Here is a 12,881-nt window from a genome sequence, read left to right as displayed (position 1 = left end):
ACCTAGGCCTCCCCCACATCCTGAAGCCTGAGGCCTAGCCTAAGGGCACGCCGCGCCATACGACACCCACGCCCCCTAACACGCATCCGCACCCCGATCTCGAACCTCAGCCTCACCCTGGACCTAAACCTAACCCTAGCCCCAGCCCTGACCCTGACCCCTAGGCCTCCCCCGCAGCCCAGAGCCTGAGGCCTAGCCTAACGGCACGCGGCGCCGTACGACGCACACGCCCCCTAACACGAATCCGCACCCAGATCTCGACCCTCAGCCTCACCGGAGGCCTAAACCTAACCCTAGCCCCAGCCATGACCCTGACCCCTATGCCTCCCCCACAGCCTGAAGCCTGTGGCCTAGCCTAACGGCACACCGTGCCCTACGACGCACACTCTCCTTAACACGCATCCGCACACCGATCTCGACCCTCAGCCTCACCGGGGGCCTAACCATAACCCTAGCCCCATCCCTGACCCTGACCCCTAGGCCTCCCCCGCAGCCTGAAGCCTGAGGCCTAACCTAACGGCACGCCGCGCCCTACAACGCACACGCCCCCTAACACGCATCCGCACCCCGATCTCGAAACTGAGCCTCACCGGGGGCCTTACCCTAACCCTAGCCCCAGGCTTGAACCTGACCCCTAGGCCTCCCCGGCAGCCTGAAGCCTGAGGCCTAGCCTAACGGCACGCCACCCGCTACGACGCACACGCACATTAACACGCATCCGCACCCCGATCTCGACCCTCAGCCTCACCGGGGGCCTAACCCTAACCCTAGCCCCAGCCCTGAACCTGACACCTACGCCTCCCCCGCAGCCTGAAGCCTGAGGCCTAGCCTAACGGCACGCCGCGCCCTACGACGCACAAGCCCCCTAACACGCATCCGCACCCCGATCTCGACCCTCAGCCTCACCGGGGGCCTAACCCTAACCCTATCCCCAGCCCTGACCCTGACCCCTAGGCACCCCCCGCAGCCTGAAGCCTGAGGCCTAGCCTAACGGCACGCCGCGCCCTACGATACACACGCCCCCTAACACGCATCCGCACCCCGATCTCGACCCTCAGCCTCACCTGGGGCCTAACCCTAACCGTAGCCCCAGCCCTGGCCCTGACCCTTAGGCCTCCCCCGTAGCCTGAAGCCTGAGTCCTAGCCTAATGGCACGCCGCGTCCTACGACACACACGCCCCCTAACACGCATCCGCACCACGATCTCGACCCTCTGCCTCACCGGGGGCCTAACCCTAACCCTAGACCCAGCCCTGACCCTGACCCCTAGGCCTCCACCACAGCCTGAAGCCTGAGGCCTAACCTAATGGCACGCAGCGCTCTACGACACCCACGCCCCCGAACACGCATCCGCACCCCGATCTCGAACCTCAGCCTCACCGGGGGCATAACCCTAACCCTAGCACCAGGCTTTACCCTGACCACTAGGCCTCCCCCACAGCCTGAAGCCTGAGGCCTAGCCTAACGGCACGCCACCCCCTACGACACACACGCCCCCTAACATGCATGGGCACCCCGATCTCGACCCTCAGCCTCACCGGGGGCCTAACCATAACCCTAGCCCCAGCCCTGAACCTGACACCTAGGCCACCCCCGCACCTGAAGCCTGAGGCCTAGCCTATCGGCACGGCGCGCTCTACGACGCTCAGGCCCGCTAACACGCATCCGCACCCCGATCTCGACCGTCAGCCTCACCGGGGGCCTAACCCTAACCATAGCCCCAGCCCTGACCCTGACCCCTAGGCCTCCCCAGCAGCCTGAAGCCTGAGGCCTAGCCTAACGGCACGCGGTGCCCTACGACGCACACGCCCCCTAACACGCATCCGCACCCCGATCTCGACCCTCAGCCTCACCGGGGGCCTAACCCTAACCCTAGCCCCAGGCTTGACCCTGACCCCTAGGCCACCCCTGCTGCCTGAAGCCTGAAGCCTAACCTAACGGCACGCCGCATCCTACGACGCACACGCGCCCGAACACGCATCCGCACCCCGATCTCGACCCTCAGCCTCACCGGGGTACTAACCCTAACCCTAGCCCGAGGCTTCACCCTGACACCTAGGCCTCCCCCACATCCTGAAGCCTGAGGCCTAGCCTAAGGGCACGCCGCGCCATACGACACCCACGCCCCCTAACACGCATCCGCACCCCGATCTCGAACCTCAGCCTCACCCTGGACCTAAACCTAACCCTAGCCCCAGCCCTGACCCTGACCCCTAGGCCTCCCCCGCAGCCTAAAGCCTGAGGCCTAGCGTAACGGCACGCGGCGCCGTACGACGCACACGCCCCCTAACACGAATCCGCACCCAGATCTCGACCCTCAGCCTCACCGGAGGCCTAAACCTAACCCTAGCCCCAGCCATGACCCTGACCCCTATGCCTCCCCCACAGCCTGAAGCCTGTGGCCTAGCCTAACGGCACACCGTGCCCTACGACGCACACTCTCCTTAACACGCATCCGCACACCGATCTCGACCCTCAGCCTCACCGGGGGCCTAACCATAACCCTAGCCCCATCCCTGACCCTGACCCCTAGGCCTCCCCCGCAGCCTGAAGCCTGAGGCCTAACCTAACGGCACGCCGCGCCCTACGACGCCCACTCCCCCTAACATGCATCCGCACCCCAATCTCGACTCTCAGCCTCACCCTGGGCCTAAACCTAACCCTAGCCCCAGCCCTGACCCTGACCCCTAGGCCTCCCCCGCAGCATAAAGCCTGAGGCCTAGCCTAATGGCACGCAGCGCCCTACGACGCCCACGCCCCCTAACGCGAATCCGCACACAGATCTCGAACCTCAGCCTCACCGGAGGCCTAACCCTAACCCTAGCCTCAGCCATGACCCTGACACCTAGGCCTCCCCCACAGCCTGAAGCCTGTGGCCTAGCCTAACGGCACACCGTGCCCTACGACGCACACGCCCCCGAACACGCATCCGCACCCCGATCTCGACCCTCAGCCTCACCGGGGGCCTAACCCTAACCCTAGCCCCAGGCTTGACCCTGACCCCTAGGCCACCCCTGCTGCCTGAAGCCTGAAGCCTAACCTAACGGCACGCCGCGCCCTACGACGCCCACGCCCCCGAACACGCATCCGCACCCCGATCTCGACCCTCAGCCTCACCGGGGGCCTAACCCTAACCCTAGCCCCAGGCTTGACCCTGACACCTAGGCCTCCCCAGCAGCCTGAAGCCTAAGGCCTAGCCTAACGGCATGCCGCACCCTACAACACCCACGCCCCCTAACACGCATCCGCACCCCGATCTCGACCCTCAGCCTCACCGGGGGCCTAACCCTAACCCTAGCCCCAGGCTTGACCCTGACCCCTAGGCCACCCCTGCTGCCTGAAGCCTGAAGCCTCACCTAACGGCACGCCGCGTCCTACGACGCACACGCGCCCGAACACGCATCCGCACCCCGATCTCGACCCTCAGCCTCACCGGGGGACTAACCCTAACCCTAGCCCGAGGCTTCACCCTGACACCTAGGCCTCCCCCACATCCTGAAGCCTGAGGCCTAGCCTAAGGGCACGCCGCGCCATACGACACCCACGCCCCCTAACACGCATCCGCACCCCGATCTCGAACCTCAGCCTCACCCTGGACCTAAACCTAACCCTAGCCCCAGCCCTGACCCTGACCCCTAGGCCTCCCCCGCAGCCCAGAGCCTGAGGCCTAGCGTAACGGCACGCGGCGCCGTACGACGCACACGCCCCCTAACACGAATCCGCACCCAGATCTCGACCCTCAGCCTCACCGGAGGCCTAAACCTAACCCTAGCCCCAGCCATGACCCTGACCCCTATGCCTCCCCCACAGCCTGAAGCCTGTGGCCTAGCCTAACGGCACACCGTGCCCTACGACGCACACTCTCCTTAACACGCATCCGCACACCGATCTCGACCCTCAGCCTCACCGGGGGCCTAACCATAACCCTAGCCCCATCCCTGACCCTGACACCTAGGCCTCCCCCGCAGCCTGAAGCCTGAGGCCTAACCTAACGGCACGCCGCGCCCTACAACGCACACGCCCCCTAACACGCATCCGCACCCCGATCTCGAAACTGAGCCTCACCGGGGGCCTTACCCTAACCCTAGCCCCAGGCTTGAACCTGACCCCTAGGCCTCCCCGGCAGCCTGAAGCCTGAGGCCTAGCCTAACGGCACGCCACCCGCTACGACGCACACGCACATTAACACGCATCCGCACCCCGATCTCGACCCTCAGCCTCACCGGGGGCCTAACCCTAACCCTAGCCCCAGCCCTGAACCTGACACCTAGGCCACACCCGCAGCCTGAAGCCTGAGGCGTAGCCTAACGGCACGCCGCGCCCTACGACGCACACGCCCCCTAACACGCATCCGCATCCCGATCTCGACCCTCAGCCTCACCGGGGGCCTAACCCTAACCCTAGCCCCAGCCCTGACCCTGACACCTAGGCCTCCCCCGCAGCCTGAAGCCTGAGGCCTAGCCTAAGGGCACGCCACGCCCTACGACGCACAGGCCCCCTAACACGCATCCGCACACTGATCTCGACCCTCAGCCGCACCGGGGGCCTAACCCTAACTCTAGGCCCAGCCCTGACGCTGACCTCTGGGCCTCCCCCGCAGCCTGAAGCCTGAGGCCTAGCCTAACAGCATGCCAGGCCCTACGACGCCCACGCCCCCGAACACGCATCCGCACCCCGATCTCGACCCTCAGCCTCACCGGGGGCCTAACCATAACCCTAGCCCCATCCCTGACCCTGACCCCTAGGCCTGCCCCGGAGCGTGAAGCCTGAGGCCTAACCTAACCGAACGCTGCGCCCTACGACGCACACGCCCCCTAACACGCATCCGCATCCCGATCTCGACCCTCAGCCTCACCGGGGGCCTAACCCTAACCCTAGCCCCAGCCCTGACCCTGACCCCTAGGCCTCCCCCGCTGACTGAAGCCTGAAGCCTAACCTAACGGCACGCCGCGCCGTACGACGCCCACGCCCCCTAACACGCATCCGCACCGCGATCTCGACCCTCAGCCTCATCGGGGGCCTAATCCTAACCCTAGCCCGAGCCCAGACCCTGATCCCTAGGCCTCCCCCGCAGCCTGAAGCCTGAGGCCTAGCCTAAGGGCACGCCGCGACCTATGACGCCCACGCACGCTAAGACGAATCCGCACCCCGATCTCGAGCCTCAGCCTCACCGGGGGCCTAACACTAACCCCAGCCCCACGCTTGACCCTGACCCTAGGTCTCCCCCGCAGCCTGAAGCCTGAGGCCTAGCCTAACGGCACGCCACGCCCTTCGACGCACACGCCCCCTAACACGCATCCGCACCCCGATCTCGACCCTCAGCCTCACCGGGGGCCTAACCCTAACTCTAGGCCCAGCCCTGACGCTGACCTCTGGGCCTCCCCCGCAGCCTGAAGCCTGAGGCCTAGCCTAACAGCATGCCAGGCCCTACGACGCCCACGCCCCCGAACACTCATCCGCACCCCGATCTCGACCCTCAGCCTCACCGGGGGACTAACCCTAACCCTAGCCCCAGGCTTTACCCTGACACCTAGGCCTCGCCCACATCCTGAAGCCTGAGGCCTAGCCTAAGGGCACGGCGTGCACTACGACGCCCACGCCCCCTAACAAGCATCAGCACCCCGATTTCGACCCTCAGCCTCACCCTGGGCCTAAACCTAACCCTAGCCCCAGCCCTGACCCTGACCCCTAGGCCTCCCCCGCGGCCTAAAGCCTGAGGCCTAGCCTAACGGCACGTGTCGCCATACAACGCACACGCCCCCTAACACGCATCCGCACCCCGATCTCGACCCTCAGCCTCACCGGGGGCCTAACCATAACCCTAGCCCCATCCCTGACCCTGACCCCTAGGCCTGCCCCGCAGCGTGAAGCCTGAGGCCTGACCTAACGGAACGCCGCGCCCTATGACGCACACGCCCCCTAACACGCATCCGCACCCCGATCACGACCCTCAGCCTCACCGGAGGCCTAACCCTAACCATAGCCCCAGGCTTGAACCTGACCCCTAGGCCTCCCCGGCAGCCTGAAGCCTGAGGCCTAGCCTAACGGCACGCCACCTGCTACGACGCACACGCACCCTAACACGCATCCGCACCCCGATCTCGACCCTCAGCCTCATCGGGGGCCTAATCCTAACCCTAGCCCGAGCGCAGACCCTGATCCCTAGGCCTCCCCCGCAGCCTGAAGCCTGAGGCCTAGCCTAACAGCATGCCAGGCCCTACGACGCCCACGCCCCCGAACACGCATCCGCACCCCGAACTCGACCCTCAGCCTCACCGGGGGACTAACCCTAACCCTAGCCCAAGGCTTGACCCTGACACCTAGGCCTTCCCCACATCCTGAAGCCTGAGGCCTAGCCTAAGGGCACGCCGCGCCCTACGACGCCCACGACCCCTAACACGGATCTGCACCCCGATCTCGACCCTCAGCCTCACCCTGGGCCTAAACCTAACCCTAGCCACAGGCCTGACCCTGACCCTAGGCCTGCCCCGCAGCCTGAAGCCTGAGGACTAGCCTAACGGCATGCCGCGCCCTACGACGCGCACGCCCCTTAACACGGATCCGCACCCCGATCTCGACCCTCAGCCTCACCCTGGGCCTAAACCTAACCCTAGCCCCAGCCCAGACCCTGACCCCTAGGCCTCCCCCGCAGCCTGAAGCCTGAGGCCTAGCCTAAGGGCACGCCGCTCCCTACGAAGCCCACGCACGCTAAGACGAATCCGCACCCTGATCTCGACCCTCAGCCTCACCGGGGGGGCCCAACACTAACCCCAGCCCCAGGCTTGACCCTGACACTAGGCCTCCCCCGCAGCCTGAAGCCTGAGGCCTATCCTAACGGCACGCCACGCCCTTCGAAGCACACGCCCCCTAACACGCATCCGCACCCCGATCTCGAACCTCAGCCTCACCGGGGGCCTAACCCTAACCCTAGCCCCAGGCCTGAACCTGACACCTAGGCCACCCCCGCAGCCTGAAGCCTGAGGCCTAGCCAAACGGCACACAGCGCCCTACGACGCACACGCCCCCTAACACGCATCCGCACCCCGATCTCGACCCTCAGCCTCTCCGGGGGCCTAACCCTAACACTAGCCCCAGCCCTGACCCTGACACCTAGGCCTCCTCCGCAGCCTGAAGCCTGAGGCCTAGCCTAAGGGCACGCCGCACCCTATGACGCACACGCAAGCAAACACGCATCCGCACTCCGATCTCCACCCTCAGCCTCACCAGGGGCCTAACCCTAACCCTAGCCCCAGCTTGACCCTGACGCCTAGGCCTCCCCCGCAGCCTGAAGCCTGAGGCCTAGCCTAACGGCACGCCGCGCCCTACGACGCACACGCCCTCTAACACGCATCCGCACACCGATCTCGACCCTCAACCTCACCGGGGGCCTAACCCTAACCCTAGCCCCAGCCCTGACCCTGACCCCTAGGCCTGCCCCGGAGCGTGAAGCCTGAGGCCTAACCTAACCGAACGCCGCGCCCTACGACGCACACGCCCCCTAACACGCATCCGCATCCCGATCTCGACCCTCAGCCTCACCGGGGGCCTAACCCTAACCCTAGCCCCAGCCCTGACCCTGACCCCTAGGCCTCCCCCGCTGACTGAAGCCTGAAGCCTAACCTAACGGCACGCCGCGCCGTGCGACGCCCACGCCCCCTAACACGCATCCGCACCGCGATCTCGACCCTCAGCCTCATCGGGGGCCTAATCCTAACCCTAGCCCGAGCCCAGACCCTGATCCCTAGGCCTCCCCCGCAGCCTGAAGCCTGAGGCCTAGCCTAAGGGCACGCCGCGACCTATGACGCCCACGCACGCTAAGACGAATCCGCACCCCGATCTCGAGCCTCAGCCTCACCGGGGGCCTAACACTAACCCCAGCCCCACGCTTGACCCTGACACTAGGTCTCCCCCGCAGCCTGAAGCCTGAGGCGTAGCCTAAGGGCACGCCACGCCCTTCGACGCACACGCCCCCTAACACGCATCCGCACCCCGATCTCAACCCTCAGCCTCACCGGGGGCCTAACCCTAACCCTAGCCCCAGCGCTGAACCTGACACCTAGGCCACCCCCGCAGCCTGAAGCCTGAGGCCTAGCCAAACGGCACGCAGCGCCCTACGACGCACACGCCCCCGAACACGCATGCGCACCCCGATCTCGACCCTCAGCCTCACCGAGGGCCTAACCCTAACCCTAGCCCCAGGCTTGACCCTGACACCTAGGCCTTCCCCACATCCTGAAGCCTGAGGCCTAGCCTAAGGGCACGCCGCGCCCTACGACGCCCACGCCCCCTAACACGGATCCGCACCCCGATCTCGACCCTCAGCCTCACCCTGGGCCTAAACCTAACCCTAGCCCCTGCCCTGACCTTGACCCCTAGGCCTCCCCCGCAGCCTAAAGCCTGAGGCCTAGCCTAACGGCACGCGGCGCCCTACGACGCACACGCCCCCTAACACGAATCCGCACCCAGATCTCGACCCTCAGCCTCACCGGAGGCCTAACCCTAACCCTAGTCCCTGCCATGACCCTGACCACTAGGCCTCCCCCACAGCCTGAAGCCTGTGGCCTAGCCTAACGGCACGCCGCGCCCTACGACGCACACGCCCCCTAACACGCATCCGCACCCCGATCTCGACCCTCAGCCTCACCGAGGGCCTAACCCTAACTCTAGGCCCAGCCCTGACGCTGACCTCTGGGCCTCCCCCGCAGCCTGAAGCCTGAGGCCTAGCCTAACAGCATGCCAGGCCCTACGACGCCCACGCCCCCGAACACGCATCCGCACCCCGATCTCGACCCTCAGCCTCACCGGGGGCCTAACCATAACCCTAGCCCCATCCCTGACCCTGACCCCTAGGCCTGCCCCGGAGCGTGAAGCCTGAGGCCTAACCTAACCGAACGCCGCGCCCTACGACGCACACGCCCCCTAACACGCATCCGCATCCCGATCTCGACCCTCAGCCTCACCGGGGGCCTAACCCTAACCCTAGCCCCAGCCCTGACCCTGACCCCTAGGCCTCCCCCGCTGACTGAAGCCTGAAGCCTAACCTAACGGCACGCCGCGCCGTACGACGCCCACGACCCCTAACACGCATCCGCACCGCGATCTCGACCCTCAGCCTCATCGGGGGCCTAATCCTAACCCTAGCCCGAGCCCAGACCCTGATCCCTAGGCTCCCCCGCAGCCTGAAGCCTGAGGCCTAGCCTAAGGGCACGCCGCGACCTACGACGCCCACGCACGCTAAGACGAATCCGCACTCCGATCTCGAGCCTCAGCCTCACCGGGGGCCTAACACTAACCCCAGCCCCACGCTTGACCCTGACCCTAGGTCTCCCCCGCAGCCTGAAGCCTGAGGCCTAGCCTAACGGCACGCCACGCCCTTCGACGCACACGCCCCCTAACACGCATCCGCACCCCGATCTCGACCCTCAGCCTCACCGGGGGCCTAACCCTAACTCTAGGCCCAGCCCTGACGCTGACCTCTGGGCCTCCCCCGCAGCCTGAAGCCTGAGGCCTAGCCTAACAGCATGCCAGGCCCTACGACGCCCACGCCCCCGAACACGCATCCGCACCCCGATCTCGACCCTCAGCCTCACCGGAGGACTAACCCTAACCCTAGCCCCAGGCTTTACCCTGACACCTAGGCCTCGCCCACATCCTGAAGCCTGAGGCCTAGCCTAAGGGCACGGCGTGCACTACGACGCCCACGCCCCCTAACACGCATCCGCACCCCGATTTCGACCCTCAGCCTCACCCTGGGCCTAAACCTAACCCTAGCCCCAGCCCTGACCCTGACCCCTAGGCCTCCCCCGCAGCCTAAAGCCTGAGGCCTAGCCTAACGGCACGCGTCGCCATACAACGCACACGCCCCCTAACACGAATCCGCACCCAGATCTCGACCCTCAGCCTCACCGGAGGCCTAACCCTAACCCTAGCCCCAGCCATGGCCCTGACCCCTAGGCCTCCCCCACAGCCTGAAGCCTGTGGCCTAGCCTAATGGCACACCGTGCCCTACGACGCACACGCCCCCTAACACGCATCCGCACCCCGATCTCGACCCTCAGCCTCACCGGGGGCCTAACCATAACCCTAGCCCCATCCCTGACCCTGACCCCTAGGCCTGCCCCGCAGCGTGAAGCCTGAGGCCTGACCTAACGGAACGCCGCGCCCTATGACGCACACGCCCCCTAACACGCATCCGCACCCCGATCACGACCCTCAGCCTCACCGGAGGCCTAACCCTAACCATAGCCCCAGGCTTGAACCTGACCCCTAGGCCTCCCCGGCAGCCTGAAGCCTGAGGCCTAGCCTAACGGCACGCCACCCGCTACGACGCACACGCACCCTAACACGCATCCGCACCCCGATCTCGACCCTCAGCCTCATCGGGGGCCTAATCCTAACCCTAGCCCGAGCGCAGACCCTGATCCCTAGGCCTCCCCCGCAGCCTGAAGCCTGAGGCCTAGCCTAACAGCATGCCAGGCCCTACGACGCCCACGCCCCCGAACACGCATCCGCACCCCGAACTCGACCCTCAGCCTCACCGGGGGACTAACCCTAACCCTAGCCCCAGGCTTGACCCTGACACCTAGGCCTTCCCCACATCCTGAAGCCTGAGGCCTAGCCTAAGGGCACGCCGCGCCCTACGACGCCCACGACCCCTAACACGGATCCGCACCCCGATCTCGACCCTCAGCCTCACCCTGGGCCTAAACCTAACCCTAGCCACAGGCCTGACCCTGACCCTAGGCCTGCCCCGCAGCCTGAAGCCTGAGGACTAGCCTAACGGCATGCCGCGCCCTACGACGCGCACGCCCCTTAACACGCATCCGCACCCCGATCTCGACCCTCAGCCTCACCGGGGGCATAATCCTAACCCTAGCCCCAGCCCAGACCCTGACCCCTAGGCCTCCCCCGCAGCCTGAAGCCTGAGGCCTAGCCTAAGGGCACGCCGCGCCCTACGACGCCCACGACCCCTAACACGGATCCGCACCCCGATCTCGACCCTCAGCCTCACCCTGGGCCTAAACCTAACCCTAGCCACAGGCCTGACCCTGACCCTAGGCCTGCCCCGCAGCCTGAAGCCTGAGGACTAGCCTAACGGCATGCCGCGCCCTACGACGCACACGCCCCCTAACACGAATCCGCACCCTGATCTCGACCCTCAGCCTCACCGGGGGGGCCCAACACTAACCCCAGCCCCAGGCTTGACCCTGACACTAGGCCTCCCCCGCAGCCTGAAGCCTGAGGCCTATCCTAACGGCACGCCACGCCCTTCGAAGCACACGCCCCCTAACACGCATCCGCACCCCGATCTCGAACCTCAGCCTCACCGGGGGCCTAACCCTAACCCTAGCCCCAGCCCTAAACCTGACACCTAGGCCACCCCCGCAGCCTGAAGCCTGAGGCCTAGCCAAACGGCACGCAGCGCCCTACGACGCACACGCCCCCTAACACGCATCCGCACCCCGATCTCGACCCTCAGCCTCTCCGGGGGCCTAACCCTAACACTAGCCCCAGCCCTGACCCTGACACCTAGGCCTCCTCCGCAGCCTGAAGCCTGAGGCCTAGCCTAAGGGCACGCCGCACCCTATGACACACACGCAAGCAAACACGCATCCGCACTCCGATCTCCACCCTCAGCCTCACCAGGGGCCTAACCCTAACCCTAGCCCCAGCTTGACCCTGACCCCTAGGCCTCCCCCGCAGCCTGAAGCCTGAGGCCTAGCCTAACGGCACGCCGCGCCCTACGACGCACACGCCCTCTAACACGCATCCGCACACCGATATCGACCCTCAGCCTCACCGGGGGCCTAACCCTAACCCTAGCCCCAGCCCTGACCCTGACCCCTAGGCCTGCCCCGGAGCGTGAAGCCTGAGGCCTAACCTAACCGAACGCCGCGCCCTACGACGCACACGCCCCCTAACACGCATCCGCATCCCGATCTCGACCCTCAGCCTCACCGGGGGCCTAACCCTAACCCTAGCCCCAGCCCTGACCCTGACCCCTAGGCCTCCCCCGCTGACTGAAGCCTGAAGCCTAACCTAAAAGCACGCCGCGCCGTACGACGCCCACGCCCCCTAACACGCATCCGCACCGCGATCTCGACCCTCAGCCTCATCGGGGGCCTAATCCTAACCCTAGCCCGAGCCCAGACCCTGATCCCTAGGCCTCCCCCGCAGCCTGAAGCCTGAGGCCTAGCCTAAGGGCACGCCGCGACCTATGACGCCCACGCACGCTAAGACGAATCCGCACCCCGATCTCGAGCCTCAGCCTCACCGGGGGCCTAACACTAACCCCAGCCCCACGCTTGACCCTGACCCTAGGTCTCCCCCGCAGCCTGAAGCCTGAGGCCTAGCCTAAGGGCACGCCACGCCCTTCGACGCCCACGCCCCCTAACAAGCATCCGCACCCCGATCTCGACCCTCAGCCTCACCGGGGGCCTAACCCTAACCCTAGCCCCAGCCCTGAACCTGACACCTAGGCCTCCCCAGCAGCCTGAAGCCTGTTGCCTAGCCTAACGGCACGCCGCGCCCTACGACGCACACGCCCCCTAACACGAATCCGCACCCAGATCTCGACCCTCAGCCTCACCGGAGGCCTAACCCTAACCCTAGTCCCTGCCATGACCCTGACCACTAGGCCTCCCCCACAGCCTGAAGCCTGTGGCCTAGCCTAACGGCACACCGGGCCCTACGAAGCCCACGCACGCTAAGACGAATCCGCACCCCGATCTCGACCCTCAGCCTCACCGGGGGCCTAACACTAACCCCAGCCCCACGCTTGACCCTGACCCTAGGCCTCCCCCGCAGCCTGAAGCCTGAGGACTAGCCTAACGGCACACCGTGCGCTACCACGCACACGCCCCCTAACACGCATCCGCACC

Source organism: Kogia breviceps, chromosome 3, assembly GCF_026419965.1.
Source record: "Kogia breviceps isolate mKogBre1 chromosome 3, mKogBre1 haplotype 1, whole genome shotgun sequence".
NCBI classification, from domain to species: domain Eukaryota; kingdom Metazoa; phylum Chordata; class Mammalia; order Artiodactyla; family Physeteridae; genus Kogia; species Kogia breviceps.
This window is presented reverse-complemented; position numbering follows the sequence as displayed.